The sequence below is a fragment of the Procambarus clarkii genome, chromosome 35 (genome assembly GCF_040958095.1).
Source record: "Procambarus clarkii isolate CNS0578487 chromosome 35, FALCON_Pclarkii_2.0, whole genome shotgun sequence".
Taxonomy (NCBI): domain Eukaryota; kingdom Metazoa; phylum Arthropoda; class Malacostraca; order Decapoda; family Cambaridae; genus Procambarus; species Procambarus clarkii.
In genome coordinates this window covers 29,364,427-29,379,672 of record NC_091184.1, presented here as the reverse complement: position 1 = coordinate 29,379,672, position 15,246 = coordinate 29,364,427, and the positions used below count along the sequence as shown (strand labels likewise).

General features: G+C 41.2%; 1 protein-coding gene across 1 annotated transcript in view; it reads left to right on the top strand.

The window, feature by feature from the left end:
• LOC123768472 (monocarboxylate transporter 9) overlaps positions 1-15,246 on the top strand; it is a 78,915-nt gene that overhangs the window by 719 nt on the left and 62,950 nt on the right. The window lies entirely within an intron of this gene.

Sequence of the window (15,246 nt, the reverse complement as noted above, 5' to 3'; positions counted from 1 at the left end):
AGCCTGAGTGTTACTTATTTGATGATGTATATGTGAAGAAAACTGGCGGAGCTGTTGATATGCACGGTCGGTGAAGACAGGACCCGAGGCCTATATGACGATAGTACATCTGCATTGCATTACTGAACAGTAGGCCTGTAGCTTCGCTTTCCTTAGGAAGACCCCCCAAAAAGCCATTTAGGACTCTCTGCCTCTAACCGTGCCACGTGAGACTGCTGGCACCTATACATTGGCCAGAATTCGAACTCAAGACAAAGCGCTCGCGAAACGCCAGGCGAGTATCTTATCACTACACCTCAGGGACTGCAAAGTTACGGAGTAGCTGTAACTCATGTAAGGGTATATATAGTAGCCTACGATGTTATAGTTTATCATACAGTAGTCACGAAGTTAACAAGTAAGAATCTTGTAGGCAGTACAGGCGGCTCAAATAAAGACAAATCCAGAATGAGGTTACTTTGATAAAGAATCTAGGCTACTGAACATTTCCTGTGGACGAGTACAAAACTCTCGGGATCAGAAAAGCCATGTTTAAGTGTCGTTAAGCTGTACGACCAAAAGTTCTTGTATGATTAGAAACGACCCGTCATCCAAAATTATAGTACCTATATAGTATGGAAGAAAATACAACTATGGACTATTGCGCCCAAAAAAGTCCACTTTTGTACTACTAATTTTGTAAAAGGCCCTTGAAAAAAAAGAAAGCCTAACTTTATTTTTTTCTAGACCTTGTTTGGTATATATATATATATATATATAGATACATGTATTAAGTTATGCCTAAAACTGTGTATGCTAGGCCAAGGATTGATATTTAGGCCTAGGACAGGTTGGGTAAACATTGAGGTTACAATGTTCGACCTTTTGACATGCCCTTTAATTAGTATTCAAATAAAACACATCAATTTTGTACATTCCATACAGTAGCTGTATAGGTTTATTATTTGTGGAGGATGAGATGGAAAATATTAGTAATTTTTGTCATGAAATAATAATGTAATACCTTTGTGCAATCATTCTGTCGTAGGATTTTATTTGGTAACATATAAATCGTCTTATAGACATATACAAATAACCGAGGTAGCAGATTTTAATTAATTAATAATATATTTGTCAGGAACAAGCCTGTGTATGAATATACGTTAGGCTTCTATTGAGATTCCTGCCTTCCCTAGGTCGAATTACTGATTCTTCTGTTGTGTAGTTACTAACTCCCGGGTAGGTATTTACTGCTAGGTGAACAGGATATTAGGTGACAGAAAACGTACCGAACTGTTTCTATTCCACCCGGGATTCGAACCCGGGATTAATGATTGTGAGTAGAGAACGAACCCAACTTCACTGCGACACCATCAATTTATTATTTAGTGGGAGAGTGCCTTAAAAATAAATAAAAAAGACATTTACGGGATGATACAACCGATGAAATTACATGATCTTGTAACTTTAGTTAAACTGCATAAAGCATATATAAAGCTTTACATTTAAAAAAAGAACAAATCCACAAGGGCCGTGACGAGGATTCGAACCTGCGTCCGGGAGCATCCCAGACACTGCCTTTACATTTTAAGTTGCATCCAGTGAATTTTGACTAATCCTCTTGATGGCTAGATCCATTGATATGTGTACATACATTATAACGATTATATATGGATACAAAAAACGGATAAAGTTTCCTACCTCAATAAGGCGAATTCTGAAATCGAGCCCCAATATTTTATCTATCTAAAATATTTATACGCGTGAAGGGCAATTTATCTTTTTGAAAAGTTATTTGCTGCAATGGAGTGTTGCAGCCCCAGCTGGCTGTAGGTCAGTGACCCAAGTCTGGCGGAACTGGGTCACCCCCCAGCCGGGGGAGGCCCTTCCGTCTGCCTCTGCTAGCCTCGCCCCGAGAGGAAGAGACCTACTGCGTTATTTGCTGGACATGGATGAAAACATGAGATATATACAACTTATGGTTTTATTCATGTCCAAAACTAATATAGTAGCTCAATGTGATTTTCTATATGTAAAAACATCATATATTCTATAAATAATATATTACATAGTACAATGCGCTGCCTGGAAGGCAGGGACAGCATTAAAGGGGAACTTGATCAACTTGCAGTGATGTTCAAAAGTCACCGTAGGGATCGAAGTGTCATGTCGTGAAATGGTCATGAGGCTTCCGTCACCATGCCAAAAATAGTGTTCCCAGCATATTTACCGTCCGTCATTACTATGCTGTTCCAGTGCCGTGAGAATCTCTTCCTCTAACGGCATAAACAAAATCGAAAAATTGCTATAAGACGAACAAAACTAAATATAAACTACATATAAATCCTCCTATGCTAAATATAAACTAATTCCTATAGACTAAATATTAAGTTTTCCCAATGTTGTAAACCGGATGAAGGAAATTAATGTTACTTTCTTACCTGCTCCCCATAGCACTCTCTTCTTTGTTAACTCGTACCTTCCTCTCTTCCTCTCACACGATTTGATAATGGTTCAGGACGGACCAAAACGTCGTCGTTTCTCTATCCTCTGTTGTGTGGTTTGGTTACCATGGAATTTATGGACATGAAAAAGAGCCATTTGTGTGCTTCTGAAAGTGCTGGCAGAGACCATACTGAATATTTCATTCTAAAGACTCTTCAATAAATCAAAAGTGCCATCAGGCAACAGTACGGTGACAATGTATAACGATGGAAAGGCAAACAGAAGAGCAGTCATGCAGTTAATCTGAACTATAGTACAATACACTTGTTGCCGACAATTTCAGCCAGTTTGAACGAAAATTAAGTTTTCTGGAATCTGTGATAACAAGTATTCGACTTGAGAATGGTCCATAGGCACAATCGACTTGAGAATGGTCCAGGACGGACCGAAACGTCGTCGTCCCTTCACATTCTAGTGTGTGGTCTGGTCATCATACTTTAGCCACGTTATTGTGACTCATCGCCTGCAACAAGTATTCGCCGTGGATACAGGTAACTATGTAGATTCCAGATGAAACCCGCCTGAGCATCTTTGACAGTTGCAGAATCTGCAGTATGAGGGAAGGGCATCGTCTTGGCAGATTGTGTTCACCAAAGAAATGTCAGAAATATGTGTTGTATAATGAATATCTTATATGGTTTAGGAACAATTTTGTTTTAATATAGATACTTCGCGCCCGCAAAATAGAATAACCGTAAGTGTTAAGCATCTTGTTTTGATAGCCCGGTTGAAAGCACGCTACACTGGACAAAATACAAAATAACGCGGTAAGAGAAGCATTGTATTAAACGAATAACAGCACGAGAATCAGGACATAAAAAGCCAGCAGCGCTTGACCTCTGTAAGAGCATTAGGATAGCATATACATACATATCTACATATTTACATATATACACATATGTGAACACAAAACAGGAACATGAAAATTGGCAATGAAAGCATCATTGTTTTGCCATCTTAAAAAAAATGATTCTGTAATGACAATATTAATTTTCACATATGCAAACTAGCTTTTCAACCAAAAGACTTAATTACTTCTTTTTGAAGTAATACTCCTACTTCCTCAGTAGGCGAATTGTGAAATCGAACCCCATTTTTATTTATCCAAAAGTTCATCATGTCTGAAGGGCAATTAATCTCGTTGAAAAATCCTACAATACAAAAGGACTGGACTTCAAGGAGTCTTGCAGCCCCAGCTGGCTGTAGGTCAGTGACCCAAGTCTGGCGGAACTGGGTCACCCCCCAGCGGGCGGGAGGCCCTTTCGTCCGCCTCTGCTAGCCTCGCCCCGAGAGGGAGAGAGGATAAGTATAATTATTAGACTAAAGCGACTTGGGAGACTGTAAATGAGCTGGAATATAAGGATGGAGTAGAGGAATGGTGTTCTGCTACTCGGGGATTGAATGCTGTACCGACGAGGAGAAGAGAGATAGGATCATAAGTGATGCATTCAAAATAAAAATGAAATACGGTCAGTGTAGTGTTAAAACAGTCAGGCCTATTTAAAGTAGTTACGCATAGGCAAAGTTAGATATGTAAGGGGTCTTACATTACATCTACCAAATTTGTAAATCTGGAATATGATTACTAATGTGTGTGTGTGTGTGTATCAGTAGGAAGATCCCGAGGAACACTGAAATAATCGACAGACATCGCTAGAATAAAAAAGTGGACACAGCGTATGAACATCAAACACTCTAACAATTATTAACAGGCATCTCATATGCAGGTTCGTCTTCTTTTAGCACGACCTAAGGAGATTTACCAGTTTATGCTCCAGTAGACTCATAACTTTGCATTTGGCTGGGTTAAATTCTAGCAGCCATTTTTCCAACCACTTCTGGAGTGTATCCAAATCCTCTTGCAATGCATCACAATCTAACCCTAATTATACCCTTCTCATTAGTGCTGCATCATCTGCAAATATTGATATAAAGGAGCCAATTTCCTCTGTTAGATCACTGACATGTATTAGAGACAGGATGAACCCTAAATCCAATCCTTATAGTACTCTTCTCGTAACACTTTCCACTCTGATGTCTTTACTCTCAATGTAACCCTTTCCTTCTTTCCCGAGAGATGCGCTCTTACCCATCTCAAGACTCTTCCAGGTACGCAAGCCTGCTTTTCTAGTTTGAGTAGAAGTCCTTCATGCGGGACCGTATTAAATGACTTCTGACAGTCAAGGAATATGCAGACAAGGAATATGTAGACTATATGTAGAATATGTTCTGTGTTCTCCGCTACGTAGAGTTTGTGTGCCTGCAGGATCGACCTGGTAGCTCTTGGACCCCGCCTTTCTAACCGTTCTTTGTCTAATGTTTCCCAACCTATTTTCCTCTAACATATCTACTACATATATTTATTTGTCACACACACACACACACACACACACACACACACACACACACACACACACACACACACACACACACACACACACACACACACACACACACACACACAGGATGGAGGAAGGAAGACACTAGAAAGAAGAAGGGAGAGGGGGGACATGATAGGAACGTATAAGATACTCAGAGGAATTGACAGAGTGGACATAGACGAAATGTTCACACGGAATAGTAACAGAACGAGAGGACATGGATGGAAGCTTGAAACTCAGATGAGTCACAGAGATGTTAGGAAGTTTTCTTTTAGCGTGAGAGTAGTGGGGAAATGGAATGCACTTCAGGAACAGGTTGTGGAAGCAAATACTATTCATAATTTTAAAACCAGGTATGATAGGGAAATGGAACAGGAGTCATTGCTGTAAACAACCGATGCTCGAAAGGCGGGATCCAAGAGTCAATGCTCGATCCTGCAAGCACATATAGGTGAGTACATATAGGTGAGTACACACACTGGGGCCGGATTTTCCGCATACAAACGATCAGTGTTTCGTGATCGTCAATTGCATATATATATATATATATATATATATATATATATATATATATATATATATATATATATATATATATATATATATATATATATATATATATATAATGCAGGGGGTACCACCTCTGGTGCAAGTGTAGGGTTCCATAGCCTCGGAGAAGAAAATAAAGAGTACTCAGAGAAGACCTTGTGGATCCTCGCTGAACACTTTGATGTTTTCTTCTCCTACCACCCCTATTCTTTTTGTATGTGTGAATTCATCTCTAACTTTATTTTTCTCTATATATGAATATATAGAATCGGCTAATGTAGCAAAACCAGTGTTTACTACAGTATATGAAGGGGTCTCGGTAGTACAGTGGCGTTCGTTCTCGACTCACAATCGAGAATTCCGAGTTTGAATCCCGGGCGGGACAGAAATGGTTTGATGTATTTTTTCTAGCCTCATGCACCTGTTCACCTTGGAATCAATATGTTCGCAGGAGTCAGCTAGTTGACGGGTTGCATCCTATAGGCGGGGTCAGTAAGGGGGGGTGACCTCGATATAAGCCTAACGTGTATGAATACACTGTGGCTGCCTGTCCCCACGACACAATGAATTATTATTATGAAGCTAATGAAAATGGACAGGCAGGGTCTCCTGTGCCGTGGGGTGGGTGGGGATGGTGGGGGGGTTGTTCTGTTGAGAGAGGTCGGGGTGGGGGACCGCTGGCTGGGGGACGGAGGGTGGGAATGGATGACGGAGGGGCGCCAGGGGTATTGGAGGGGGCAGGGGAGCCAGCTTAATCCGGCTTTGCAGGCAGAAATTTCCAGTTAAATGACGTCCTTTAGCTGTTGCCGTCGTGCGCGCGCTATATGCGCGTTGTACTTTTTGAACTTGTGTGTGTGTGTGTGTATATATATAGTTCTGTCAGATAATAATAGTTTGTGATAAACGTCGAGCACTAACCTGCTTGCAGATTCAAATTCTAATACTTAGTGCGTTGACGTCTCACAGACGCGCGTTTCAAAAATATTTATGGGTGCTGCGTCACGTATCAGGCTTGCATGTCTACAATATGCATAACTCCTTCATTATACAATATACAACTCTCTTCAGTTTATGAAAATATGAAGTTTATTTAGACATTTTTGCTATTACGTATCCTGACTTCAGACTTGCGTATACACGCCATGGTATATATATATATATATATATATATATATATATATATATATATATATATATATATATATATATATATATATATATATATATATATATATATATATATATATAGTTTTTACAGCATTTAAACGTTGTTATTGACGCTAATCTGCTCTTAAACTGTATTATATTCATAATACCTTTTTCTCATATCTTAATTACCGCATCATACAGATAATTTACACGTTTTCATTCATTAATGTCCTTTCCAATTATTTCCACAATGCGTAAGTTGGACCAGGAAAGATGATGACATATCACACACACACACACACACACACACACACACACACACACACACACACACACACACACACACACACACACACACACACACACACACACACACACACACACACACACACAATGCATTAGGCAGTGATGTGGTGGAGGCTGACTCCATACACAGTTTTAAATGTAGATATGATAGAGCCCAGTAGGCTCAGGAATCTGTACACCAGTTGATTGACAGTTGAGAGGCGGGACCAAAGAGCCAAAGCTCATCCCCCGCAAGCACAAATAGGTGAGTACAAATAGGTGGGTACACACACACACACACACACACACACACACACACACACTCCATACACAGTTTCAAGTGTAGATATGATAGAGCCCGATAGGCTCAGGAATCTGTACACCTGTTGATTGACGGTTGAGAGGCGGGACCAAAGAGCCAGAGCTCAACCCCCGCAAACACAACTAGGTGAGTACACACACACTCCAGATTCAGCGGCACTTTTTCTAATAAGCTTCAAATTGTACTCAATATATAATTCAGTAGTAGATACACACTCCTCTCTCTAGAAGAATTCTAAACATCTTCGGGTTTATTCTGCTTCTTGATGTGTATATATTGCGAGTTTGTTTTTGTTCTTGAACAAAAAAGTTCAGGTTTAAAGTATTTGCTGAGTGCTGAGTAAACGATTGTGATGACTTTATAATATACATTCAGAGGTTGATAGGCCTGAAATTAAATATATCAATCATCCTCCCTTCATCACTTCCTTTGTCTGCCATATAGAGAGGCTTCAGGGAGAACCCCAAGTTCTATATTTGCTTCACCGTTTGAAATAGTATCCGGGCCTGCCTCTCGCCACCCGCCCACCTGTTGCTATTTGGGGGAATGGGGGAGCGTGAGTCCGCAGTTTGTCCCCCCTTTCCTCCCCCTCTTCCGTCCCTTCCGGAGTCTATCGATTCTGTCCCTGTGCAGTCATTGGCAATGGTGTATCCGGCCCCTTTACGGCTTCCCCTGACGCTATTCGTCCTGAGAGATATTTGACTTGAAACGTTCCAAACCTGAGGGATCTCTCGGGTGGAAGCTGTAAACACAGATCTGCTATACAGACATCGTGGAAAACATCTCCAACCTAAGGGTGGCAAGTGAAATGAGCTACAGAAGGAGATCGTTGTGGTAAATTCAGTAAACAACTTCGACAGGTAATACGACGAGAATCACGAGGAATAAAAGTCCTTAGAAAACTGTGCAGAAGATAAAAAGAGCGGGAGCTTGGGAGCTGTTGCTCGACGCTGTAAACACAACTAGGTGAATACTCACCTGGTCTTGGAACAATGTAAGATATTGTCGTGCTAATAACGTGGTCTCGCAAATGTTTGTGGTATTATGGTAAGTTCTACGCCATTGTTCCTGTTGCTTAACATGAAGGAACCGGTTCGACGGACCACGATGTCTGGTACATCCCACTCAGTTTGACCATTTACAGTTTACCTGAATTTACATGAGGGCCATTATGTCTCTAGTGGCCTCGACGAGGACAGGAAGCTGGCGACTTGTCAGAGGCCCCCACCCCCCATTTGTTCTGATGATTTTATCAGGCTGGATTTTGAAATTCAGCAGTATTTTGGCATTTACGGTTTCGGCGGGTAGGCGGTTCCATGGGTTTATAACCGTACGAGTGCAGAAACATTTTTCTCAACATACTACATTGTGACTTGTTGAGCTTTAAATAGTTGCTCCTTGTTTGTGTTACATCTGACCTTGTAAAGACGTTTGTCTCCATCAATATCCTCCAAACTGTTCAGTATTTTAAAAGTTTCGACGAGATCAGCCTTGTCATGTCTAGTTTGCGGAGTTGTTAGTCCTGCGGCCCTCAACCGTTCTTGGTATGAGAGTTATCTTAGTTCTGGAATAATTTTTGTTGCTCGGTATTAAACTTTCTCCGAAGCAGCCGTGTTATTCTGACGACGGTCTCCACGCTGGGATACAATAATCCAAGACGGAGCACACCTGAGAATTATACACTTAAATAACTACCGTACTACCTTCTTTTCCCTTAAACTTCGCTCAACTATTCCTAGGGTTTACATACACAAATCACAATAGCGTGATGCATCAAATGAACAAATCCACAAGGGCCGTGATGAGGGTTCGAACCTACATCCGAGAAGATCCCAGACGCGCCTTAATCGACTGGGATCCTCTTGGACGTAGGTTCGAACGCTCATCACGGCTCTTGGGGATTTGTTCATTCCTAGGGTTTATTTAGTTTTTTTTTTTTACTGTCGCTCAATTTGTGCAACTTTCAGTGAATGATTGACTCTGATTGTAAGGTTCTTGTCTTCATCAATCTGTTTTAAGGTAATGTTGATAATTTGGTAGTTGTGGTTTGTGCATTGTTATGTCCCACATGCAAGGTCTTGCATTCCTCGAGATTAAAAAGTATTTATCAGATCTTTAGACCATTTGTAGAGTTCATGTAGAACATTAATTTCCGTTTAGGACAACCTTTTGCTTTCTATATACACCATTATTTTATCCATTATAGTATTCTACCATTTATTTTACGTGGTTGTATTTTCCTTGCTAGGCTGTCATGTGGTACCTTATCATAAGCTGTACCAAAGTTCATGTGTACTACAACTACTTGAAGTCCTTTATCAGAATAGCTGGTTACAGTATAGAAAAATGTAAGCAGGTTTGTAAGTTAGTTTAGTTCATTTATTATGCACCCCATACCCATCTTGTGGGCGGTAGTGGAAAGGGTTACAGAGGCACATAATGGGCTCAGGGACTGAACTCCACAGTTCATTTAGCTAAACAAGTTACAAAATTTGATATAAATCGTCACATCATCAATGGGTTCGAGATCAACCACAAGTACAGTTTCTAAATTAAGCATCTGACATGTGGAGAGCTAGTGTCACAACTGATATGTTTGTCCTGCACACCGCCCCCCATCCAGTGGGCAGCGGTGGATAGGTTACAGTCACTTAGTTACTACCTACAGTTGTCAAACTGGGGATATTTGGCTAAAATTTAGGTTTGTAAGGCAGGGTGTATTTTTAACACACCCATGTTGCGTTGATTGTACGAGATTGTTCACTGTGAGATAATGAATTATTCCCTCCCTTAGAAGTCTGTCCGTGAACTTGCACATATTGTATATTATGTAATAAAGAAAAAGATTATGTAATAAAGAAAAAGATGTGTGTTGTCAAGCTGATCGGACGGTAGTTTGCTGATGTCCTCTTTCTGCTTATTTTTTTTTAATAGGGGTGACATTTGCATATTTTCCAATCTAGGGAACTATCCCTTGGTCCAGTGATTTTCTGAAAAGAAGTTTCAGTGGTAAACACAGTTCATCTGCCAGTTCATTGATGACTTTGCATTAAATTTCGTCCATACCTGGAGCTTTTTAATCTTTCAGTTTGTCAATGATTTTCATGATAATATCAAGTTCAAGTATGTTTATTGAGATAAGCAATAAATACATCTCAAAGGGATAGAGTAGCTTAGGCTATTTCTACCCCCCAATGATAATATCGCTCCTCGACCCCAGCGAAGGGACGGAGCTTTCTCGACCCCAGGGGGGGGCGGAGCCTCCTTGACCCCAGGGGGGGGGGGGACGGAGCCTCCTCGACCCCAGGGGGGGGGGACCCGGAGCCTCCTTGACCCCAGGGGGGGGGGGCTTCAATGTGTGACTGACACGAAGTTGTGACGTGAGAGGAGGCCGGCGCCACCCAGACAGTCTTTGTTTGCCCCTTGACACAATTCCCTGCGTCTCAAGGGCTCTCAAAGTATATATACAGAGCGAGGTAAGTCAGGCGAGGAGAGCCGCCACGGCAACTTGACCTAAAAACCTAATTCCTAAAGGTAATAATTTCGCTTAATCGTGCGCTGCGGTCTCCATCGTCAATTAAACCAACAATCTATTAACAACTCTGGAATTATCTCGAGGACCCGTAGTCTTGGAGAAGAAAATCTAAAGCATTCAGAAAGCTTAACGTTTCTCTGAATTCGTTTAAGCATTTTCTTATGCCACTTCTTATTTTATTGAATTAGTATTGTTGGGTTACAATTCGCATGATTACATGCGAACTGTAATCGCATGTAATCGATTGTAAGTAAAAATATCTAGGTCTTAAAGGTGGGACGTGTGCCTAGATGCTAGCAATATCAATAATTTTCTCGCGATATAGCAATGCGAGGCGCTGGAACCAAAAATGGTCGCTCGGTGGTCTTTGATTTCCACGAGGAGTTTATCACCCAACTCGTTCAAGAATCAGAGTACACGTTTGCCCCCATGAGCTTAATGTCTCTGAGCCTTTCGAGATAAAAAGTGAAGCTGTAACACTGTGTTTGCTACCTTCCTTGGTATCCTTGAATGTACAGCACCACCGGTTCCACTATCATGGAGATAGGAGATGACCCCCCCCCCCACACACGAGAAGATGAGACGCCGACGACGTATCGATCTATCCTGGACCCTTATCTAGTCTAGTCCGGACCATTATCACAACATGATATTGGTCCAGAACGGACCGAAACGTAGTCGTCTTTTCCTCATCGTCTGTTCTGTGGTTTGGTGATCACTGTACCTCATCGTCTGCCTCTGGAGATAGGTGTTGGCCATGGTGGAAGCACATGTGTAGTCCCACACCACCTGTATACTTCCTTTTCAATATGCCACTGAGCCTGTTCAATTGAGGTTTACTTTATGCCAGGCAACCGTCTGTGGCGAGGTGTACTAGTCTGCCACTACACAGTTGCAGACACGTCTGTGCGCGACGAGGCCATGGGCAGCAAGGCGAAGGGCAATGCCAGAGCGAGTTCTCAAGGCATTCACTCAATCAAATAATAAAGGAAAGATACCCCCAGAGAGGTGGTTGGGCAAGTGAGGATAGGGAGAGCTTGTATATACGCAAGATGTGAAACTTGCATATATATATATATATATATATATATATATATATATATATATATATATATATATATATATATATATATATATATATATATATATATATATATATATATATATATATATATATATATATATATATATATATATATATATATATAAAATGTGTGCAACTTGTTTGGTTCCTCAGTAGCCTACACTATCATTATGCATCTCACTTTCATACGCATGAATTATGTATAGTTTAAATATTGCAATTAATTTAAATATGTATATATTTAAATAAACTATGTATAGTTTAAATATTGCAATACTAATGCAAATACAAATTAAAATTCTAAAATAATTATAATATATAATTTCAGCAAAACAAGTCACGATAATAAAATAAACCAAAATAATAATAATAAAGTGAATCATAACAATAGTAGTAGGCATCCATCAGTCTCAGGAGACTATGGAGTTGCGCTCTGGTGTCGGCCTCCAGGTCTGGAGTGGCCTCACCTCACTATCAATAGTAATTAATACAGTATTCATTGAACACTGTGAACAACAACAGTGCTGAGAGTATTGCCAGTTTTGTCCAGTTTCTCCCCCGGACGGTTCACTAGGCTATACCAGTTAACATGGTTAACTTTCCACACGACTCTTTATCGATATTGCGTGTGCGCGTGTCAGTACGTGCGTGTGCGCGTGGCAGTATGTGCGTGGGCATGTATATTTGTTGTTAGATATACTGTTTTATAGAGTTTGCGTGTATATGAAAATAAGCCCTAGTATACGCAAAATTAAATAGGAGCTGCCTTGTGAGAGTTCAATAAGCGTGCTACAATTTTCCATATTCTTATGTGTAATTTAAACAATATGATGTAGCTCTCCACAAAAGCGTTTTGTAATTTTTTATATATTGTGTTATAAAATATGTAATAAATATTCATTGAAGTTTTATTTAGTTATGTCTAAGACAGCAATCTTTCTCAGGCCAGTAGGCTCGTTGAAGAAGGGGTCGGCCCCCCCAAGATGCATTCATCAGTTTTAACATAATGTTTATTAAAAATAAGTTGTTCATATATAAGTTAATATTATTATTACTAATAGTAGGCACCCATCAGTCTCAGGAGACTATGGAGTTGCGCTCTGGTTGTCGGTCTAGAGTGGCTTCTCCAGGGCGCAAAGCCAGGGTCGGTTGATATGGAGAAGCTGTTACCCATGCAGCAGGTCCTCCCTCTCCACGGCGCCGAAAGTCTCCAATGGGAAGGTAAACACCAATACGATTGGTTCCAGCGCCGTCGCAGGAACTGTGAGCTACGGAGATGACCTCGAAGTTGGCGAAAAAAGGCACAGGAAACCTGTGCTATATACAGACTGTATACAGCTATAACTTAACTATGTACAGAACTGTAATATATATTATTATATATTACAATTCTATATATAGTTAGGCGTAGGTTATGTGTTTAGGTTCTGTTGGCGATTATTTGTATTTGAAGTACGTGGTACGTACTTCAAATACGTACCACGTACCACCACATAATAAGCACTGTTCTAGAAACGTCCGAACACTTCCGGAACAAATGCTTCACTGGCGAATTTTGTTCGGACTACAACACTACAACGCTATAAATGCTTCACCCACGTACTACAAATACAAATAATGGCCAACAGAACCTAAACACCTAACCTAACCAATGCCTAAATTATAATAATGCCAGTAATTATAGTACTAAAAGTCGTTCAATGCACTAAATACTGATGCTAAGTTACGATCATCGGAATTCATCGCCACAAAATGTTAGTCAACAGCGTATATGATGGCAGCAGACATGGTGTATTGAGCCGGGAAGTATGCCTTCAGCTGGACGCGACCTCCCGCCCCAGACGACCTTCCGCGCCCTGACCACCTCCCGCGCCAGACGGCTTCTCGCCCATGATGATCCACCCCTGAAGACCTCCCGCCCACTGACGACCTCCCGCCCCAGGCGACCTTGTTACTGACGACCTCCCACGCCAAGCGACCTCCTGCCCATGATGACCACCCGCCCACTGACGACCTCCCGCGCCAGACGGCCTCCCGCGCCCTGAAGACCTCCCGCCCACTGACGACCTCCCGCCCACTGACGGCCACCCGCCCTCTGACGACCTCCCGCCTCCTGACGACCTCCCGCCTCCTGACGACCTCCCGCCCCATTTCTCCTCCACTCCCGAGAGACACTCCGGCTCCTACCTTCTCCCAAGGTCATCTCTCGCCCCATTCCTTTCATCTCCGGGAAATCAGGCCGCACGGAGTACTCATTTTGTCGTGATTGCTATACTAGGGGTAATGTTATTTATATATATGTATTTTAATGCCCGCCTCTGTGCGAAATAAATTTAATCCAATAAACTAATTCTTCGGTGTATGCTGGTTTGTAGAAGCAAGTTTATTCTACTTAGTAGTCTGTATGTGTCGGAACACAAATATTACAGCCTAGCCTCCTAAAATTAAAGTATGTATAGTAACTATTTGATTTAAAGTACCAGTCTATAGTGACGGGCCGCCAGAAAGTTGAGTTTCGTGTCGGTAAATTTGGACAAATCTGAAACTTTTTTACCGGCAACATAAGTATAAGATCAAACCGAACTTACCTTAGATCTAACCTAACCTAGCAATCCTAGGTCTAATACATGCTATACTAGGCCTAAGAATATATAAGTTTGGCTTCTAGCTTTATTTTTTCCAGACTCTATGAAGCTTCTTTGTACTAATGACTTATTGGTGGCCCATCACTACATACGGATATTTTCGAGTACCGAGGTAGTACTATAAGTACTACCTACTACCTAGTACTATTATAAGTACTGCCTACTGCAAGCAAGGAGTTACAATAACGTGGCTAAAGTATGTTGACCAGACCACACACTAGAAGGTGAAGGGACGACGACGTTTCGGTCCGTCCTGGACCATTCTCAAGTCGATCATTCTCAAAGTACTACCTACTGCCGAGTGCTACTATAAGTACTACCATTTCAGGAGGATGGGTTGAAATATTAGGTGTACTCAGCAGCACTATTAGTCATTCAGTGAGTGAAAGGTAAATGCGGAATAAATTAAAGATACAAGGATAATATTGAGCTCGGGGTCCATAACAAGTGAGAAAGGTCAGGCAATATCGCGTCAAGTCGCAATTACACGCCAAGTTTTGAGAAATTTACCAAGCAAGGTCAACTACGGCATTGTAGTGTTCTTCCTGCTCTTACTGCGATGGTCTGCAGCAAACCGGATTCACAAAGCAGTTACGCAGGTACTTACGAACGTGTACATCTTTCCTCAATCTTTGACGGCTTTGTTTACAATTATTAAACAGTTAATGACCTCCGAAGCACCAGGAGGATGTTAATAACAGTAACAACAGTTGATTGGGATGTTTTTGTGATTCTAAACTCTTTAATAAATGTAACCAAAGCCGTCAACGATTGTGGAAAGATGTACACGTTCGTAAGTGCGTGCATAACTT